Here is a 17819-nt window from a genome sequence, read left to right as displayed (position 1 = left end):
TTTTATTACTAGGTGTAAACTGAAATAAAATTATTATTTCAATGGTATGTTGAAAGCAAGAGATGTTTTCATTTTGCATTCAATTTGATGCTGCACTTTGCTCGGGATCGCATTACCCACTCACTCACTCACTCGTATATCCCTGCATTTTCACTTAGTCGACTATCATTAATTTTCCCATACATTCATTCATCATACACTCATCCTCTCACTTTCCCTTCTCTATTCTATTATTGATCGAGAGAAAAAATACCACTGCAGACAAACATTCACGGTCATCATTCAAGGTACAGGTATAACTAGATTTGACAAACACGGCACTTAACACTTCCTTCGTCTATTTATCGGAAATCACTAATCAATCCCACAAGTCAGCATTACCAGCCTATTCTCTTCTATGTTGTTGTTGGTTTGGGTGGCTGAGTTATTCATTACAAGAAATAAGCCATGAAAGTGCCAAGTATCGTGGCCGTAAAATCGAGGTATACCTGACTAGAGTGCTGAAATCCGTCAATGTCATCGAAAAATGTTACGTGACGTTGATAGTATATTCGCGAGTATATTCTGCATGAGCGCATATTTTTTACAGGTTGGTTGTCTTTATTGAAGAGATTTTCAGCCAGACGCTGGTTCATCTCCGGCTACGACATTTTTTACAAGTACAAGCTCATAGCTTTAGATCACTGCACATCTCTTTAGTTTTGTCGTGCAAACATTCAGATTTGTGTGTTTACTTGCCTGTGCTTTTTGCGGTTCTCTATCCCTGATCGGTAGATATACTTCAGTGCAACTGGATTTACCTATGCATAGGAAATGGCAGTCATTGAGCCATCGCGTTATAGAAAAGCACCATCACAAGGGTAAACAAATAACAGAAAGTGTATTTGTCAAGCACATTTTTTATAATTACCGTGATGGCGAATGGCACCTGGCTGTGACCATCATTCCAAGGCAGTTCTGACGCGAATTCCACGGGAATTGTGTGGGCAACCTTCAGTGAAACCTAGGTATAGCTTTCAAAGTAGTTCGGTATAATATAACAAGGTGATTTTGTGGACCTCCTTAGTCGAGATGAATTTTAAGGAGCCAAGGAAATTTCGATGATAATTGAAACAATTCCTACGAGAACTTCAAGGAAGCTCTTCGCAGAGTTCCAAATGAGCTCTGATTTGAATGCCATGATAATTCTAAGAGAATTTTGAGGAGAACTTCAAGTGAATTCCAAGAAAACATTCAGAGTGCTTTTGTGCAGAATTTCATAGGTATTGTGAAAGAATTTCTGAACAATAATTTTAAAAAAATACAAAAATAATGGTGTAAGGCTTGAAGCTTGGATTCAATTCTACGACCAGCCCTGTATAGAATATCTGGAAAATGTTCAACTGACATCATATTAAATCGGTCACATCTTCTAAACAGGGCTTGCCATTAAATTTGGATACGCCTTGAAGCATACCACAGTTATACGTTCAAGTAAATTGATTTTAACACACATTCGATCTGGTAGTCGATTCATCTAAGTGGCTTGAATTCAATAAAAGAAAGTAGGTAATCGATCAATCTTCTGGACGATAAATTGAAATGTTATATTGACATTTTTTCTGTAACTGTAAACATCAACATCTCACACTAATGATTAATTTAAACGGAGGAAATTAGGTTCAGCTGAATCGAAAGCAATATTTGCATAGGTATATAAATTATCCAGGAACTTTGAGAATCCCGGAGAATGAAAAAAATAATTCCCGGGAATAAGGAATACCGGGAAATCACATGTCCCGGAATTGGAAAAACTTGTTCCAGAGTATTTTTGATTTAAATTACATAGTAGCTCTGAGCAGAATTCTGGGAACACTGGAAATTAGAAAACACCACCTGGATAATCATATTTTGCACTAGGCATTATGCAATTTACACTAGGGAAGAGTAAACATTTACACTATCGTTAAAATATCAGGATCCATCTAAGTGTTTGAATACTCCTACTTGAATACATAAAATTCTTGAAGGTCAGGCTGAGTGTAAGAGTACCACACCATTCAATTCGGTCCCCTATCCCCACCGTTTGTATCCCACGGTAATCATTACAAGGTTAAAAAATAGCAAACAAAAACGTCTGATCGCGGAAATTCGGCTCACACCGCTTGCCTTCGGTCACTTTTTGGAATACTCAACAGTCGTTCAGCTAAAAAGTTCAATACTAACTAGAGCTTTGGCGATGGAGATTTTCATTTCAATTGAGAAATTGAATGTTCAGTTAAAGCACAAGAAATGGTCAGGGTTATTTGCAGTATAAAATTTCTACAGAACATTCAAATTCATATGCAATCAAAGTCAAAGACGCTCATTTACACGTTATCGAATGCAGTAGTAATTTTGGAAAGTAAGAGAGAGTAAACGAAACTTGTAATTCTTGTTTTCTCTTATAAAACCATCATTTCTGGTTCAGATGCTTAAAGATTCTCAAACCAGACAACAAAATGCGGGAAATAATATTACTAGAGGGACCACCTACTTATAAAGGATTTGATAAAGGATTTGTATAATCATTTCTAAATATGCCTTTCTAACTCGATTGGTTAGCAATACATAGAAGTTTGCAAGTCATCTTCTAGAATCAGGATATATTTAAAAACATACAGTCTTTAGGGATTTCCATATTTTTTTTATTTACGAACGTATAAAAGAGTGTTGTGTTTTTTTATGTCACATGAAATGAATAATTTGTGATCATTGGTCAGTATTATAATTAGCAAACGTTCCAAAAAAGAATTTTCAAGAACACTTGTGAACAAAATTATCTTTTTGAGGAAAGTTGGGCAAGAGTACGTATTAAGGATCAAAATTCGCGAATCTTTTTTACCGTAACATAACAATTTATTTTATGGCCGTTAGTGGATTCCTCAACTATTTGGCCACAATACCTTTTGGATATCTAGTTGTAAAATCATGATATTTTTCCTTAACTGTTGATTAAGTAAAAGGGTTTTGACTGCGTACTTTTGAATGAATGCTTTCTAAATCAATAACAAATTAAAATTAATTCGTCGTCTTTACGCACAAATTAGTTGTATGTACACATATGTTTCCATTGATCAGTTTTTAGTTTTTTAACGGTAGAAATAAGCATTAAATCGTACATATCTGATATAATTAATTTATGTGGTATTGGTATTGCACTAAAGCATACAAATTATAGATTAAAAACAGGTTTTATCAACATTTTTCAAAATCGGAAATCGAAACAAACTTCATTCTAAGCCATTCGCACTCTTACCCTACTCGAATTCAATAATGAAAAGGGTCTCCCAAAAATTTCGTCTATCATATAACGTCTGTTGAAACTTACCATAAAATACCTATCATATAGACCAATCATAATACTGGAATACTTAGGTTACAATCTTCATCCATAATATGCAAAAATAAAAAAAAAATCATAGTTCTATTTTTATTAAATTTTTACATTTTAAAATACACCTAATAATCTTATATTCAGTAGAGGTTTCAATACTACTCATAATAATTGGTCTATCATTTTTTTTACCTGCCTTTCGGACCACTGCGGACTTTTGCCGCCTGCATATAAAGTATACTCTTGCCTTACTTCATTCTATACACCAAGAAAACTGGGGAAAATAGTATGGGTTCAGAATATAAACCATGCAGAGGTCTGAGAAAAATTTCACGTTCATTTTCAGGTTAATTATGAGGATTATTCTTAGATAAATCAGCAAGAATAAATTTAGAATTCGAAAAAATACAGAATTAATTTTAAGACATTTTTTTTTCCAAATAAATTAAAATTTTGGGAGAATTATCATGACCTGATTTAGAATCGATTGAGGCTGGTTAATCAAAGTCGATATTTTGAACCACCCTAATATCCACATAAACACGGAAAAGGAGGGCCAGTAGATTTGGTGACCTTCACATGTTATTAATGACAATCTCCCAAGTTTAAAATTTGCTTCGAAATGATGAAATCTCAATCTTCAACGTGAGTTGTAATCAAAAATCCAAAACATAACCGTAAAGACACGAACCTTACGATGCCGACGACTAGTGCCGCCTTTCTTTCTAATCAATACAGAAACATGTGACTTAGTTTTTCCTACTAAACCAACCCCTCAAATGACCACGCTAGCTAATCGCTTCGCTAATGGCCAATTGTCTTTGTTACCTACTCTACTGCTCAATTTTCTGATTTCGAGCTCCCCGGTCTATTATTTATTCGAATTTCCGGCAGCTCGTTCTCCCCTTTTTCCATTTTCTTCGGAGACCAATGCCACATTGGCATCATTAAATTCACTTTCGAAAGCAGCAAACCAGCCAGTAAACGGTGTTAAAACCAGTATATTTTCCTTCCTATATTTATTTTTTCCTTTCATACGCTTTTTCACGACGTGTGGTAGTCGTGGTATTTCGATTGGAGGTAAATCGTTATCGCGATAATGCAACAAAACGAGCCGTTCGTTCCATCATCACAACCGGCCACCGTCGCGTCCTCGTCAGTAGTAAACATCATCAGCACACCATGGTAGGTAGGCTAGGTGCCTATCGTCGTTAGTGGCCGTTTTATGCCACGCGAACGGCTCGCGGCTAGTGTCTGGCGGACCATCGCATCACGCTCAATCTAAGAAGGAAATAGACGCCGCCGTGTGCAGAAGAAAGAACCGGCTAACAAGCAAACATTTTCACTTTCGTTCAAGTTCGGGACTTTTCTTGTTCACGGTACCGATGAATGATGATTTGATTGCTGATGATAAATTAGTTGACTTAAATTAATGGAGATTGCTAAAAATGTTAAACCCAGAATAAACTATCGCTCGATGTTTTCAAAACTGATTTTCGTAAATCGCTATCACACAAAAGCATCTCAAAGGAATCAAATTGTATTTGGATTTCACGGTCTTTGCACAGTTCAGCGAGTTTGGTTTCTGTTTGTCGTTAGTTTCCATAAAGGCCCTCTGAAGGTGGTAATTTTTTTTTTTCGAGAGCATTCGTTCGAACGGCGGTGGATTTCCTGCGCACGATAGTTGTTACAACATTTTGAAAAGGAGAGTGAAGGAGAGATAATTAACGTCTTGACGGAAGCCTAGAGCTGCACATGGGCTTAGGCTCTGTTGCATAATGCCATGCTCGGCCGCCTGTTGATCCGGTGCGAATGTTTCTGCGCGGTTCGTGCCTTTCAGTTCGATTGGAGTTTGGTTTCGAGTAAATAAAGGTAAATCTCTGCATGATCACACGGCTGGGGCCAACATTTGACCAGTCATCGTTGGGTAACGAAGATAGGTCGTATAGTAAATTGGCTGCTTTTGTTGATGGTGAAGCTTTGTTGTTGAATGCCTTAGTGTGGTAACAGAGAGAGGTGCGAAATTCATCGGGAGGATTTGTCGGTCTTCGAAGAATCGTTTGTTACTTGTGAACATTTTGTTTGATTATTCATTTTAGGTTTTGTCAATAGCTGTGAAAATTAATATGAGCGGTCAGATCAGATTCGACCAGTCAATAAGGTATTCAAATCTGATTCCATCGGCGTCTGTTCTGGTTCATATGTGCAATTTATCAATGCAGGGTGGCCACTGATCCAGGAGAACCGATAATTATCCGAGAATGGAAAACAACCGAGATGGGAAATAAACTGGAATTTGGTTCAGTTCGCTCTATACTGTTGGCGAGGCAGCAGATTATACCTGTCGGTTTCGGTCATGCTATCGACATTTTGTATACTTGATGCAAGTTATTGTTTCAGTGCGTGCGCTTTGTTCATATGGTACACACTTACCCAAGTAACACATCTTCATGTTGAGTAAACTTCTTTGCAACCATATCCAGTTATATAAAGGTTATATAACCTGTTATAGAACTTGCGTGTTGCTTGGGTATCCAGTCAGTAGCTTTTAACGAGTTTTTGAATTGCGGAACTGTTCGGTAAAATTTTAAAAATCTGTGCAAAATTCAAAGTTAAGAAAATGTGTTACGAAAATTTACAAACTAAGTTCTGTTAACCCCGTTTAATGATGAAAAATAAAATTTGTCGATTTTATCGAATCTTTACAAATAACGGTCATTTGAGTTTTAACCGAGTTTTACAGTTATTCAAAAACCTAGTAAAGTACACTCCTATAAAAAATCTAAGTGTGTAATGAATAGAATAGGAGAGGTCAATGAATGCGATTTTAAAATTATGTTCCAAATTCTGATGGGGTGACAATTTTTGTTTGATGTTATTCCCATATTTTAGAATCAACTTTTTATTCATGAGAACCATTAAAAACCCTTACTCAAAGGCACTTGATGTTTTTGGGATTCCATAATTTTGACTATTTCTGTTTGTATGCCACACTGGGATACTGTTTTTTTAAGTACGAATATTTTTTCAAGTTTGGTATCTCACAATTTTTTTTGTTTGGTTCGGCAAGATGGCCTTGATGGCGCGGGAGTGGTTTAAGTTAGAATAAGTAATAGTTTCGATTTATCGTATCTAGTTTTCAAGTTCAAATGAAGCTAATTTCATGTCGCGTCGGTCGTAGCTTTTTGTGATGTATTGGATAATGTGAAAGTTTTATCGGTTCTGTTCCCATCTAAAGTGCTTTTTTGTACCTTTTAGTCTTCGGGATTGAAAGATCGTTAGTCGCCCGCCGTTGGGGTTTAATTGTTATAGCACCAACTTTGATAATAGACTCGGCTGCCTTAGTTCAATCCCAAGCTCCTTAGCGTTATAGGGTCGGTAGGACATCAATTCAGGTTATCGTTTACTACGAATCATGTTGCAATCCCAACCCTTTTATCCAACATCTCAGTTATTTCTCATGGAAATGCAGAGGATTTATCAAATTTCCAACATAGCGGGTATCACATCAACATATTGCTATCCATTTATTTTTTGACCTGCGTTCGGGTGCGGCTGGCGCTGGTATTGCCTAGTTTGAGATCATAATTGTCCCAAGTATTTTTTTTTTTTTTTGTTCATTAATTTATTTGATAAGGCTCAACCGAATTAACTTAACAGAGCCGAGGATTCTTGGTCACTATACAATACATCTTAAAACTATAGTCAAAAGGTACAACACAATAAACACTTTATCTTCCGCTAATAATTGTCCCAAGTATTGTCTATTAGTTCTCTGCGTAATTGCAGCTGATCTGACAATAACAGAGTAGCATCCGTAGGCGGTCAATCATGCTCATGTTTATGCTCACAAATTTTTATGTAGTCCTATAGTTAGAATATGGAAAAATATATTTCCAGAATTATGAAAATTACATTATTATTACATATTAGACATATTAGACAAAAATTGTTAAACTCTGTTTGGATGATCTGCAAAAAGTTTGCTTAGAGCCAATTCTATTAATTTTGATTTCGACATCAGATACTAGGATACGAGGATAATTCCGAGTGGAGCTTACCAGCATAAGAGTTTGGGATGCCTCGGCGTGTTGTTAGCATCCATTCCTCTCAAGCTTAGTCACGAGTTCAAAGCTACTCCCCGGAGAAGGCAGGAATGATCCTAACACTACAATAATTGCTTATAATTCTTCCTTAAAAAATCCTAATTTCCTGAAACTGAAACTCTTGAAACCCTTCTCAAAATAATCTTAAAATTCTCTTCAAAATTATGTTGAGTTCACTCAGGATTTTCCTTCGAAATTCCCTTAATTTTGTATTATTTAAATATCTTTAGATAGTTTAAAAAACTTCTTCGGTCTAAGCGCCTATTTTAGTCATATTGAGCAGAACACACAATTTTTCCGTAAACGTACCAACCATACATTTGGTACAATTGTTTTATTCAAATCCTCCTATAAAAATCCTTTGAGAACTCATGGTATGAATATTTACACTCATTTTACTAAAAATAATAATAAAAACCCCAGACAACAAGAATGCACGTTTATTCAAAGTTGTTTACTCTGATTTTTAAAACATATATACAAACAAACAATCGTATATAATGTAAAAAAATGCTTATATGTACAGAAGTTGTTTAATGTGTAATAACAAATTCAATTTGAAAAGTCTAACGATGTAATCTGATTTAATTTGCGATACAGTACGATGGAAAAATGATATAAGATTTAACTTTAACATAAGGCGATGTATGTCATTCTTATATACGATAATGACTTAAAATACAGCAATTTACGAAACTGTCTGTACATTGTTGTCTGGCCTTCCTAGCGTATCCATTTTTCCGTTCAATTTTTGCCTTCATCCGTTATGACTAAGTAAATCCTATGACGTTTCGATGTGTCCGCACACCAAAAAATTCTAAATTTTACTGACGATGTAAACATCCATGCATGCAAACATTCATACATGTAAACTTCCTTTTCACGTAAACTAGCAACTTGCAAGAAATGTTGCAAACAAAAGTGGACAGTTGCATACAATATATGGAATATTGCATGACATGTCTCATAAATTTACACGATCTATAATCTAAACTTGTATGATAAAGGGTGTCCACGATGAAATTGCCACACTATGAAATTGCTCTAACTTTTTAACCGTTGGGTAGAATTTAATGAAAATTTGGGTGGATTTAGTTCATAGTGCATTATTTACATCCTGCAAGTTTTAAAGTCCTGTGATCAAAACTCGCAGAAATGGAGTCGAAAGAACAGCTCGTGCGTGATAAAATCTTGCGCATTCATCACGAGAACAAGGATCTCTCGCATCGTTCCATCGCTAAAACGTTGGGAATCGCGAATTCCACGGTGTTGCGAGTGATTAAGCGGTTCGAGGAACGGTTGACCACCGATCGGAAGCCCAGAAGTGAAGGAAAAAGTATTCCGTACAAAACCAAAAATCACAACCGCGTAGTTGGGGCCTTCAACCGAAATCCGAACGCCTCCGTTAGGGATGTGGCTAAGAAGCTGCACCTAAGCCGAAGTTTTGTCCAGAAGGCCAAAACTAAGGCTGGGCTTCGAACGTTCAAGGTACAAAAGGCCCCTAATCGCGACGAGAAGCAGAACAAGTCCGCCAAAACCCGTGCCAGGAAGTTGTACCTCAACATGCTGACGAAAGTTGAATGCTGCATCATGGACGACGAAACATATGTGAAGGCCGACTTCAAACAGATCCCCGGCAACCTGTTTTTCACGGCCAAGGATAAGTTCAGCGTTCCGGAGCATGTCCGCACTCAGAAGATGTCCAAATTTGCGAAGAAATTCCTGGTTTGGCAAGCCATCTGCACGTGCGGGAAGCGGAGTGCACCTTTCGTGACCCAGGACACGATGAACGGACAGGTGTACATAAAAGAGTGCCTCCAGAAGCGGCTGCTTCCTCTCCTGAAGGCCCACAACGTCCCAACAATCTTCTGGCCGGATTTGGCCTCATGCCACTACTCCAAGGACGTGCTGAAGTGGTATGCGGACAATAAGGTCAATTTCGTGCCGAAAATGTTCAACCCTCCCAACACTCCGGAGCTCCGCCCCATCGAGAAGTACTGGGCGATTATGAAGCAGCACCTTCTTAAACGACCTAAGGTAGTGAAGACAGTCGAGGAACTGAAGAAAGTATGGGTTTACATGCAAAAAACGGTTGATTCACAGGTTGTGCAGAATCTTATGGCCGGGGTTAAGGCCAAGGTGCGGGCATTTGCGTATGGACTGTAAATAAAATACGAGTAAAATGGTAAAATGAAGTTTAATAGTTATTTCTCAATCCCTGAAAATTTGATGGCAATCGGATGAAAACTCGAATTTTGCGAATCAATTTTGTGTGTGGCAATTTCATCGTGGACACCCTTTATACGACGCTCCATTTATGTGCATCATAGTAACGGAAATTTACACTACTTTTTTTTAGCTGTGTATACCAATTTCAAACTCGTAGGACAAATTTAGAATCAATAAACAATGTCACATTTAAAAACAATATTAACAGTTTGTGACTTATCCAACGGTAATATGGGAAGGTAGGTAAATTAGTATAGAAGTCACCTTTAGAAGAAACATTCCACTTTTCTGTTAAAACCCTTTCAAAATAAAAAAGAGGTAAAACGTACGATGTGCTTAGTATAACAGGAACAACGGACTCCTTCCTGAATTAACACTTAACTGAAATTTGTATCTTGATTTTTCAATCTTTTCAAGTCCAAGATGTCCATAACAATCACACAATCGCTTCTTCTAAAACTACTTTCCTTACTCATTGTCGTCCTGTTGATCCATTCAGAGTAAAGACTTTCAGCCTAATGAGTCCACACCGTGGTCCATGGAACTCAATATGCCATTTATTTTTTTCTAATCTAATATAATGTTCACGATACTCAATATGGTTTTAAATATCCTGCTGTTTGAAAATTAATAAGCGAATCCAGGTGAAATACGAATTTCAGACCCGAACCTCTCCGATTTCCATGAAATTTTGTTCACTATGGCCAATTAATCAAGTTTGTGGTGACCAATTTTACTTATGTCTAACTTTTCAAAATGGTGTATCCTAAGAAATGTTTCATTTCTTTTTCTTTCTAAATAGACACATGAAAATTGAAAACAAAAAACAATCGTAGGGCATCATCTATCGGTAAATTTTTGATTAATTTCTGTTATGTCAAAGTTTCTGCACAGAAATTAATTTTTTTAGGACAGTAGGAATAGTTTTCTGCAATAAGTTTACAAAAAATTATCAAGAAAAAATGTTCCAATGTTTTATTAAAAGTTTAAGTTTATGGTGATTCCTTGAAGATTCCAGAAAATGGATTTCATGATGACTGATATTCCCTATCACTTCAAGTTTTCTAGCATACACATCTCTGACACTTTTTGAGCATTGGTCATGACATTGGAACTCCTTGTTTGCTGCACTGCCCTGCCACTGGCCCTTTAGAACAGTTTGTGTCAAGTGAAGCGCTTCAAAATTTCTAATTTGATAAATATGATGATTTAAAATTTGAAATTATCTGATACGAGTGGGAGGGATATCCGGAGCTAAAAAAAAGAATTCGTTATGTGTACAACAATTTAAAAAAAATCTCAGCTATGTGTTTACCATAATAATTCCCTCAAAATAAGCATAATTTAAAAAATACAAAGCAACGTTCGTTCCTTTTAGGTAAAAAATGAGATGTTTTCTTTTTTTTTTAGAGGATGTTTATTTTTCAAGCCTTGTGCTTCAAATATTTCTCACTTTCTGATAAATTTAACGTGATCAGTTTTATTATCACTTTTAAATAAATGTTTTAGAGTCTACAACTTGAACTCCTCAACACAAAGGCTTTACTTGCTTCTCAAAGGATGAAATGACCAAGAATTTTTCCCTTAAGTTCACACTCAAATAGCAGGGTTGATGGAGCATATGCCTGCTCTCAACGTAGTTTGATTTTCAAGCTTTTCAAGTAAATAATTAAAAGTTTTCTAAGCCTACCATGCCCGATTATCTCTTAAGGTTCAAGTGTGATGCTAAAAGCTACAGATGCAACTCATAAAACTCAGTCTAAAAATAAACCAAATATAATAAAGAAAGTTTTGGCGAACCACCTCATAAATTTGCTGTACCCATTCAGGATGGATTGCAAGCCTTACTTCTTCCACAGTGCTGAAAAGATAGTTAACGAAACATGACATAGTTATCCAATTTTGAACCGTGTCTCAATAACACTAACCAGCGCTACTGCTGTAGCCTAGATCCGATCAGAAACGCTTTCAATTTCTAGCATCATTTACGAACGAAGTGTGCTTTAAAAGCCGCAGCGGGCTTCTTATGTGTGCTTCTCAATAGCCCTTAATCATGGCCTGGCTTTATATCGCACTTAATAAAATCAGCGTTTGTAACGAGAAAATTTGCAGCGATACTGCTTTGCAAGAGACCTTGTAATATACATCATCCGAGATGCATAATAGTAAAGTGCATGTACATTGTTTCCACCGTACCTGCCCCCTTTTGCTCGTTGGTTACCCTGACGATCTTTGAAGTAAACACACAAAACATGTACACAAAAACAATATAGTAACGAACAACAAACATCATGAAAGGTATGCCCAATTTCCTTCTCCCATTTGTTGATTACATTCACTCTAGCCAAAATACAGCCTTGCATTGTTGCAAAAATTGGTTGCTTCGAATCAACACCGAGAAACGCGCCTTTGAAAAGTAGCACATGGCTAGGAAATTGAAAGCATCATCAGTGGCTTCTTCAAGTCGATACATAAGTGCCTGCCGCTGCCCTGTATATACGAACTCATATAGCAACCTGTAACAACATCAATAACAACAACATTTGGCATGAACCAGGCAAACATGGGACGGTAAAGTGCGTAAAATATTGCAGCCACAATTGTACTCGGAACAATAATGAAGCAAATTGAGAGTTACGCCTGCACTCGGCTTATAATTGCACTGGTCCAAATTCGCTACAAAATAAAGCAAGCTACTGTTATCATTAGAACTGTTATGTAGTAGCACAAATTTGGAGCATGCTCACTGTGTACTGGCATGATATGTTTCTCGTATATAAGTATGTACGTAAATATGATTCATATATGTAGCATACCACACCATACCCCCAAATGTTACAATCGCGAAGTTTTAACCCAAGACGTTTTTGTTCGCTATCGATAAAAACATGTTACGAGGCTTGAGGTGCATTGGAAAGCGAGGCTCAATTTCTTGAGAAGTAGCACAAACTAACTGGGGAGTAAACTAGACGTGCTACCGGATTTTCCTTCATGCACTGACAGTGTGGATTCTCCATGGTTATCATATAGCTGTTGTTTAATATGTAACTAGTAATATTCTCATATGCCAGGGCCATATGTTCAGGGTAATATGTTGAACGGAAATAGTCTCTATTCCGGCAGCCGAAACACACTTTTGATTTAAGTTGCTATCAACAATATTGCAGAAACACAGCAACATGCTGAGATGTCAGTTTTCTATACAGTGGTAGAAAGTGAATCTGTTGCTGTGAAATAGGAAACTACAACAAATTCGGTTTTTGTAACGTATGGGGAAATGGATGTAATGTCGGCCTAAATGCCCCTAATTTGGGCCCATACAAAAATTCAGCAATCGACTAAATTGTCAATGGCGACCAAAAATATCCATTAGTACCGTCCCAATGACGCGTTAATCTAGATAAAATTGATAAATAGCAGATTTTTAGCGATGGGCCCAACCTTAGATCCATAGGCCAACATTAGAGCCATTTCCCCTAGCAGATGCATTTAAATACTGAATCTGGATGCTAATCAAGAACTTGAAAAAAGCAGGGTAAGGAAATGGCTCTAAGATTGGGCCCATCGCTAAAAATCTGCTATTTATCAATTTTCTCTAGATGAATGCGTCATTGGGACGGTACTAATGGATATTTTTGGTCGCCATAGAAAATTTAGTCGATGGCTGAATTTATTTATGGACCCAAATAAGGGGGATTTAAGCCGACATTACATCCATTTTCCATCCATTAGTACTTAATTTATTCTTCTTTTTTTTTGTGTGTGGTTTGCTTGTACACAGGATCTATGAGCTTAGAAGAATTCTTATAAATTTAGGAGCTCTGAGACTGACATATACGAGCGTCAATTTTGACAAAAAATTAATCATAGCAAACGCGAAATTCAGCTCATTCAAACGTACTTTTCGTAGAGCAACAAAGTTTACAGTCTAGGAGCACTTAATTTTACATGACATGTTTGTTTACGTCTCATCCTTTATGTCAAAGATGGATTCCGTCACGAGTAAAATATGTTGTTTTTCTAAGAGTGTATACAGTCTAACAATACTTAGAACCATATTCTTCTTCTTTGCATTTCAAACTTATTGCTTTTCGAATATTAGCTTATTGCGTGCTCTCAACAGTTATTAATTGAGAGCTTTCGATACCATTAGTATGTGGCAAGTAAAATCATACTCTATGCCCAGGGAAGTTGAGAAATTTTCCAACTCGAAACATTCCTAGACCGGACCAGGAATCAAACCCAGCCATCTCCAGAATGGTCATGGTTTGTAGCTGTGCCTTTACTGACTGACCTAAGGGAGGCCCCGAACTTAGAATCAATATGTACTCAAATATTTTAACATGCAGTGTTCGTAAGAGTACATCGATTCGCTTCCCAAGTAATCAGAAAGCCGATATTTGTGTTTTTGCAATATAAGGCTAATAATTTAAGTGGCGCCGGTGGTTTAGTGGTAAGTGTGATTGCCTCTCACCCCAAAAGGCCTGGGTTCAATCCAAATTGCACAGTCTGAGGCACAAAATCTGTGATCACGTCTTCTTTCGGAAGGGAAGTAAAACCGTTGGTCCCCGGTCTATTAGTTGATGGTTCGGGTCCAGGTGTGGAAGCTGCCTCCCTGGCGTCGATAGTATTGGTACTCAGTATGGAAAACAAGATAGGCGGAAAATAAATCAAAGAAAAAAAAAGGCTTATCATTTAAAACATGTCTGGGCAGATTAATAGAGTCTAAGCGCATCAAAAAGATTCACTTCCACGTATATAAGATTTTGCAGGTTCTCCAAACTGTCTTCGACTTCAGACCAAATCATTCACAGCGGCGCCGGTGGTGTAGTGGAAAGCGTGAAAATATTTAAAGTTCGATGCGGTGCGATGAAAAAGTAATATTTTAGGTAAAATATGACGTATGCTCAATCTGGGTTCTAATCCTTAATTGACTCTTCCGTAGACATCATTACATTTGAATAGTGTGGATGATTGTAAGTTGTTGTGATATAGGGAGCTCGGTGTCCTAGTAGCAACATTTTTCCTTACTGAGTAGAATATCGTGGGCTCAATCCCACTCTCCTACTTATTATAGTAAAATACGTAAAAAATTGCTACAGATAGAACTCGGTCGGAATGGTGCGACAAAAAGTGGTATTCATGGTAAAATATGACGCATTCTCGATTCGTTTTCGAAAGCATAGTTGACGCCTTCTGATGATTTCATTATATTGGAATAGCTCCATGTCACAGGGCTTAAATGATCGTGAGTCTTAGTAGTGTGTTTTGATGGGATCGGTGGCCTAGTGACAACCGTTTTTGCAGAAGATTGTGAGTTCTATCCCAAGCCTCTTTAAACAAATAAAATATGGGCGGATCATTTGCTTATGAGATTTTAAGAGATGATATTACTTTCCAAAGGGAATCCAGATCGGATTTACTCTCCCCCACTATCCAACACTTCCTTCCTGTGACAGGCAAGCCGTGGTGATTCAGTGATCTCTAGTATCAACGAAACTAACTATGACGACCCCTGGACGTTATTGAACATTTTTTTCCGTCGATTGTTTTCCGTGCTGGGTACCAATGCTACCGACGCCAGGAAAGCAGCTCCCACACGTGGACCCTACCTATCGACCCAACTCATGAACCAGGGAACACCGGCTTTACTTCCCTTGGCGTGATCAGAGATGTCATGCCTCAGAACATCCCGGCGGCGCTGACTGGGATTGAACCCAGGCCTACTGGGGTGAGAGGCAATCACGCTTACCACTACACCACCGGCGCCGCTAGTTCGATTGATAATAACACATATTTTTTTGAATTTTACTTTTGTTTTTACGCTCAAACAAACTTTCGCCTGTTATTAACTCAACTTAGTGTGAGCACTTCCACAGTTATTGAGTGCTTTCTGTGTCAACTATGTGTATTGTGTTGCAAGCCCAATTTTACTATATGCCTATATGCCTGAAATCGAGAAAATTTCCAACCCGAAAGATTTCCTCGACCGGACCGTTGGTAATACCGTGGCCTTAACCGACTAGAATATCTGAGACCCACATAAGGCAATCAATTAATGTTTTATTTTTGATTTGTTTTGAAATTATGTTTTGCATTTTCATCATGATTTAACATATTAGACAATCTTAAGTGAACTTTGATGAGAATGTAAAACTTAGGTTTACCTGAATGTATTGTGGATGGAAACGTGTGGGTTTGAATTATTTTGAAGTGAAAGTCCGGTTAAATTTACATTTGCCAGTAAATGTTGCTGCGAAACTCGAGTTTTTATCAAGTTGGAAAGCCCAAGAGGAATAACGGAATATAGTGCTCTATCAATAAACCCTTATACAATTCAAAACTTTGACATGCTTTGTATACAGTGAAATCCTAAATGTATCAACAAGAAATCTTTTATTTTTTATTTAAACATTTGCTCTCCATTCATCACCAGACAAAGCACACCAGTGATCTCTGTCATTTTAAATTCGCATCCGCATTCGCTTTTGCATTAGCAATAAACTGATACCATGCTTACACAACATAGTTGATTTTGTTTTCGATCTTCCAAATTTCAACATCCGCCCAGCAGCGGTCCGTTTTGATAAACTTAACCCCTCTACTTGCGTCTTCCCTTACAGAAGGGGGGTTGATGGCAAAGCCAGTAGTATGTATCGGTAGTAAATTGCAGCTCAGCAGCGTTCGACAACAACGGAGCAAGAAAACATGTTGAACAAAAAAGGGAGAGAGAGAGTCATCCACTTTCGAACGCGCAAAGTTGCGCAATTTCACCACGCACCATGAACCGTTTCTGTTCGCATATAGATGTACATATCTAAAATTTACAGTTGTCGTCATCCACTATCAATATGTGCAACAACCACGGCAAGTGATCACAAAAATGTTATCGAAGAAAGTTTAATCGACCGTCTATTACTCACTTGTTTCAAATTGGTGATTCCGTGTAGATATTATTCATCATCGACCTTCTTTGTTCGGTATGATCCACATCGAATTACGCTTTGCGAATTTGTAGAATTGGATCGTCGTCTGATCCTTGCTTCGAGACGTTATTTCCGGTTCCGAGATCTACTGAACTGATTGCGGATTTAAAGCCCCATTCACAAGATTCAATAAAACTTTCCAATTTTTGGCACTTTTCTACGTTTTTTTTGTCGGCTGCAATTTTCACTTGCAGATCATAAAGCACACATCAAAGCGATATTTTTATATTTCTTTATTTGAAGATGATATTTCTCTTTCGGTTGCTTATCGCCAACTTTTCTTTTATCGCAGGTTTATCACTTATTCATTCGTTTTTGTTTCACTTTTACAAACACACCAGGCTTCCGAAAATCGTTGGAGATTCCATATAAAAAACCCGCTCTGTAATTACTCTGATCTCACCACTTTTGTAGCTAAGCAACGTTTATTTTGAATCACCACTGACTGCACTGTAAATTTCACTGGTTTTCTTTGGTATAATGTAAGTTTGCTAAAATAACACCACTTTTAAAAGTTTCTTCACGTCGTCGCTCAACAAAACAAGAGCACTTATCGAAAACAAACCGAAACGAGTACCATCAAATTTTGCACTGATGATGCAGAAAAAAGTGACTACAGAAGCTCGAATCAGGAAAACTAAAATCGTAAACTTTTGCGAGAGCAAGGTACCACTAGCAACACCCGATCAATACGGCTGTCGGTGATGTTCTGCACTGCACACCACGGCGGTTGACTCGTGTCTGGGGTCCGCCGGAGTTGTGGAGCTACTCTTTGCTCGCTCATTTTTTTCGTATTTTTTTCGCTCTCACTATGGTGACGTAGAAAATCCGAGACACGCAAGACGCTTTGGCAAGGTGGTTAAGCTTCCCATCCACCAGCACCATGTGTCGGTCAGGGCTGCCAAAAGGTTGTTGAGGCTATTAGTGGTATACATTGGGATGATTAATTAGAATGGAAGACGAAGAAAAGAAGCAAATCAATGCAATAATCGATTAAGTAATAAAAAGAGAATTTATACAAGCGTTTCATTCCATGAACATTTGGCTTAAAATTGGGAAATATTGGCAGCACAATTTCAACATCTTAAATGTTGTGCATCATCAACTTCTTTACAAATTAATTACAAAATGTTTCTGCTACGT

General features: G+C 37.5%; 1 protein-coding gene across 1 annotated transcript in view; it reads right to left on the bottom strand.

The window, feature by feature from the left end:
- LOC135713834 (glucose dehydrogenase [FAD, quinone]-like) overlaps positions 1-17505 on the bottom strand; it is a 35875-nt gene extending 18370 nt beyond the window's left edge. Inside the window, exon 1 of the mRNA XM_065237070.1 lies at positions 16614-17505. The gene's annotated coding sequence lies outside the window, so the exon portion shown is untranslated. The remainder of the gene's footprint in view (positions 1-16613) is intronic.
- Positions 17506-17819: the final 314 nt, after the last annotated feature.

This window comes from Ochlerotatus camptorhynchus, unplaced genomic scaffold (genome assembly GCF_037179485.1).
Source record: "Ochlerotatus camptorhynchus isolate MF236.1 unplaced genomic scaffold, CSIRO-AGI_Acam_v1.1 ptg000586l, whole genome shotgun sequence".
Lineage (NCBI taxonomy): Eukaryota > Metazoa > Arthropoda > Insecta > Diptera > Culicidae > Ochlerotatus > Ochlerotatus camptorhynchus.
Note: the sequence above shows the minus strand (reverse complement) of the source record. Positions and strands in the feature narration are given on the sequence as shown.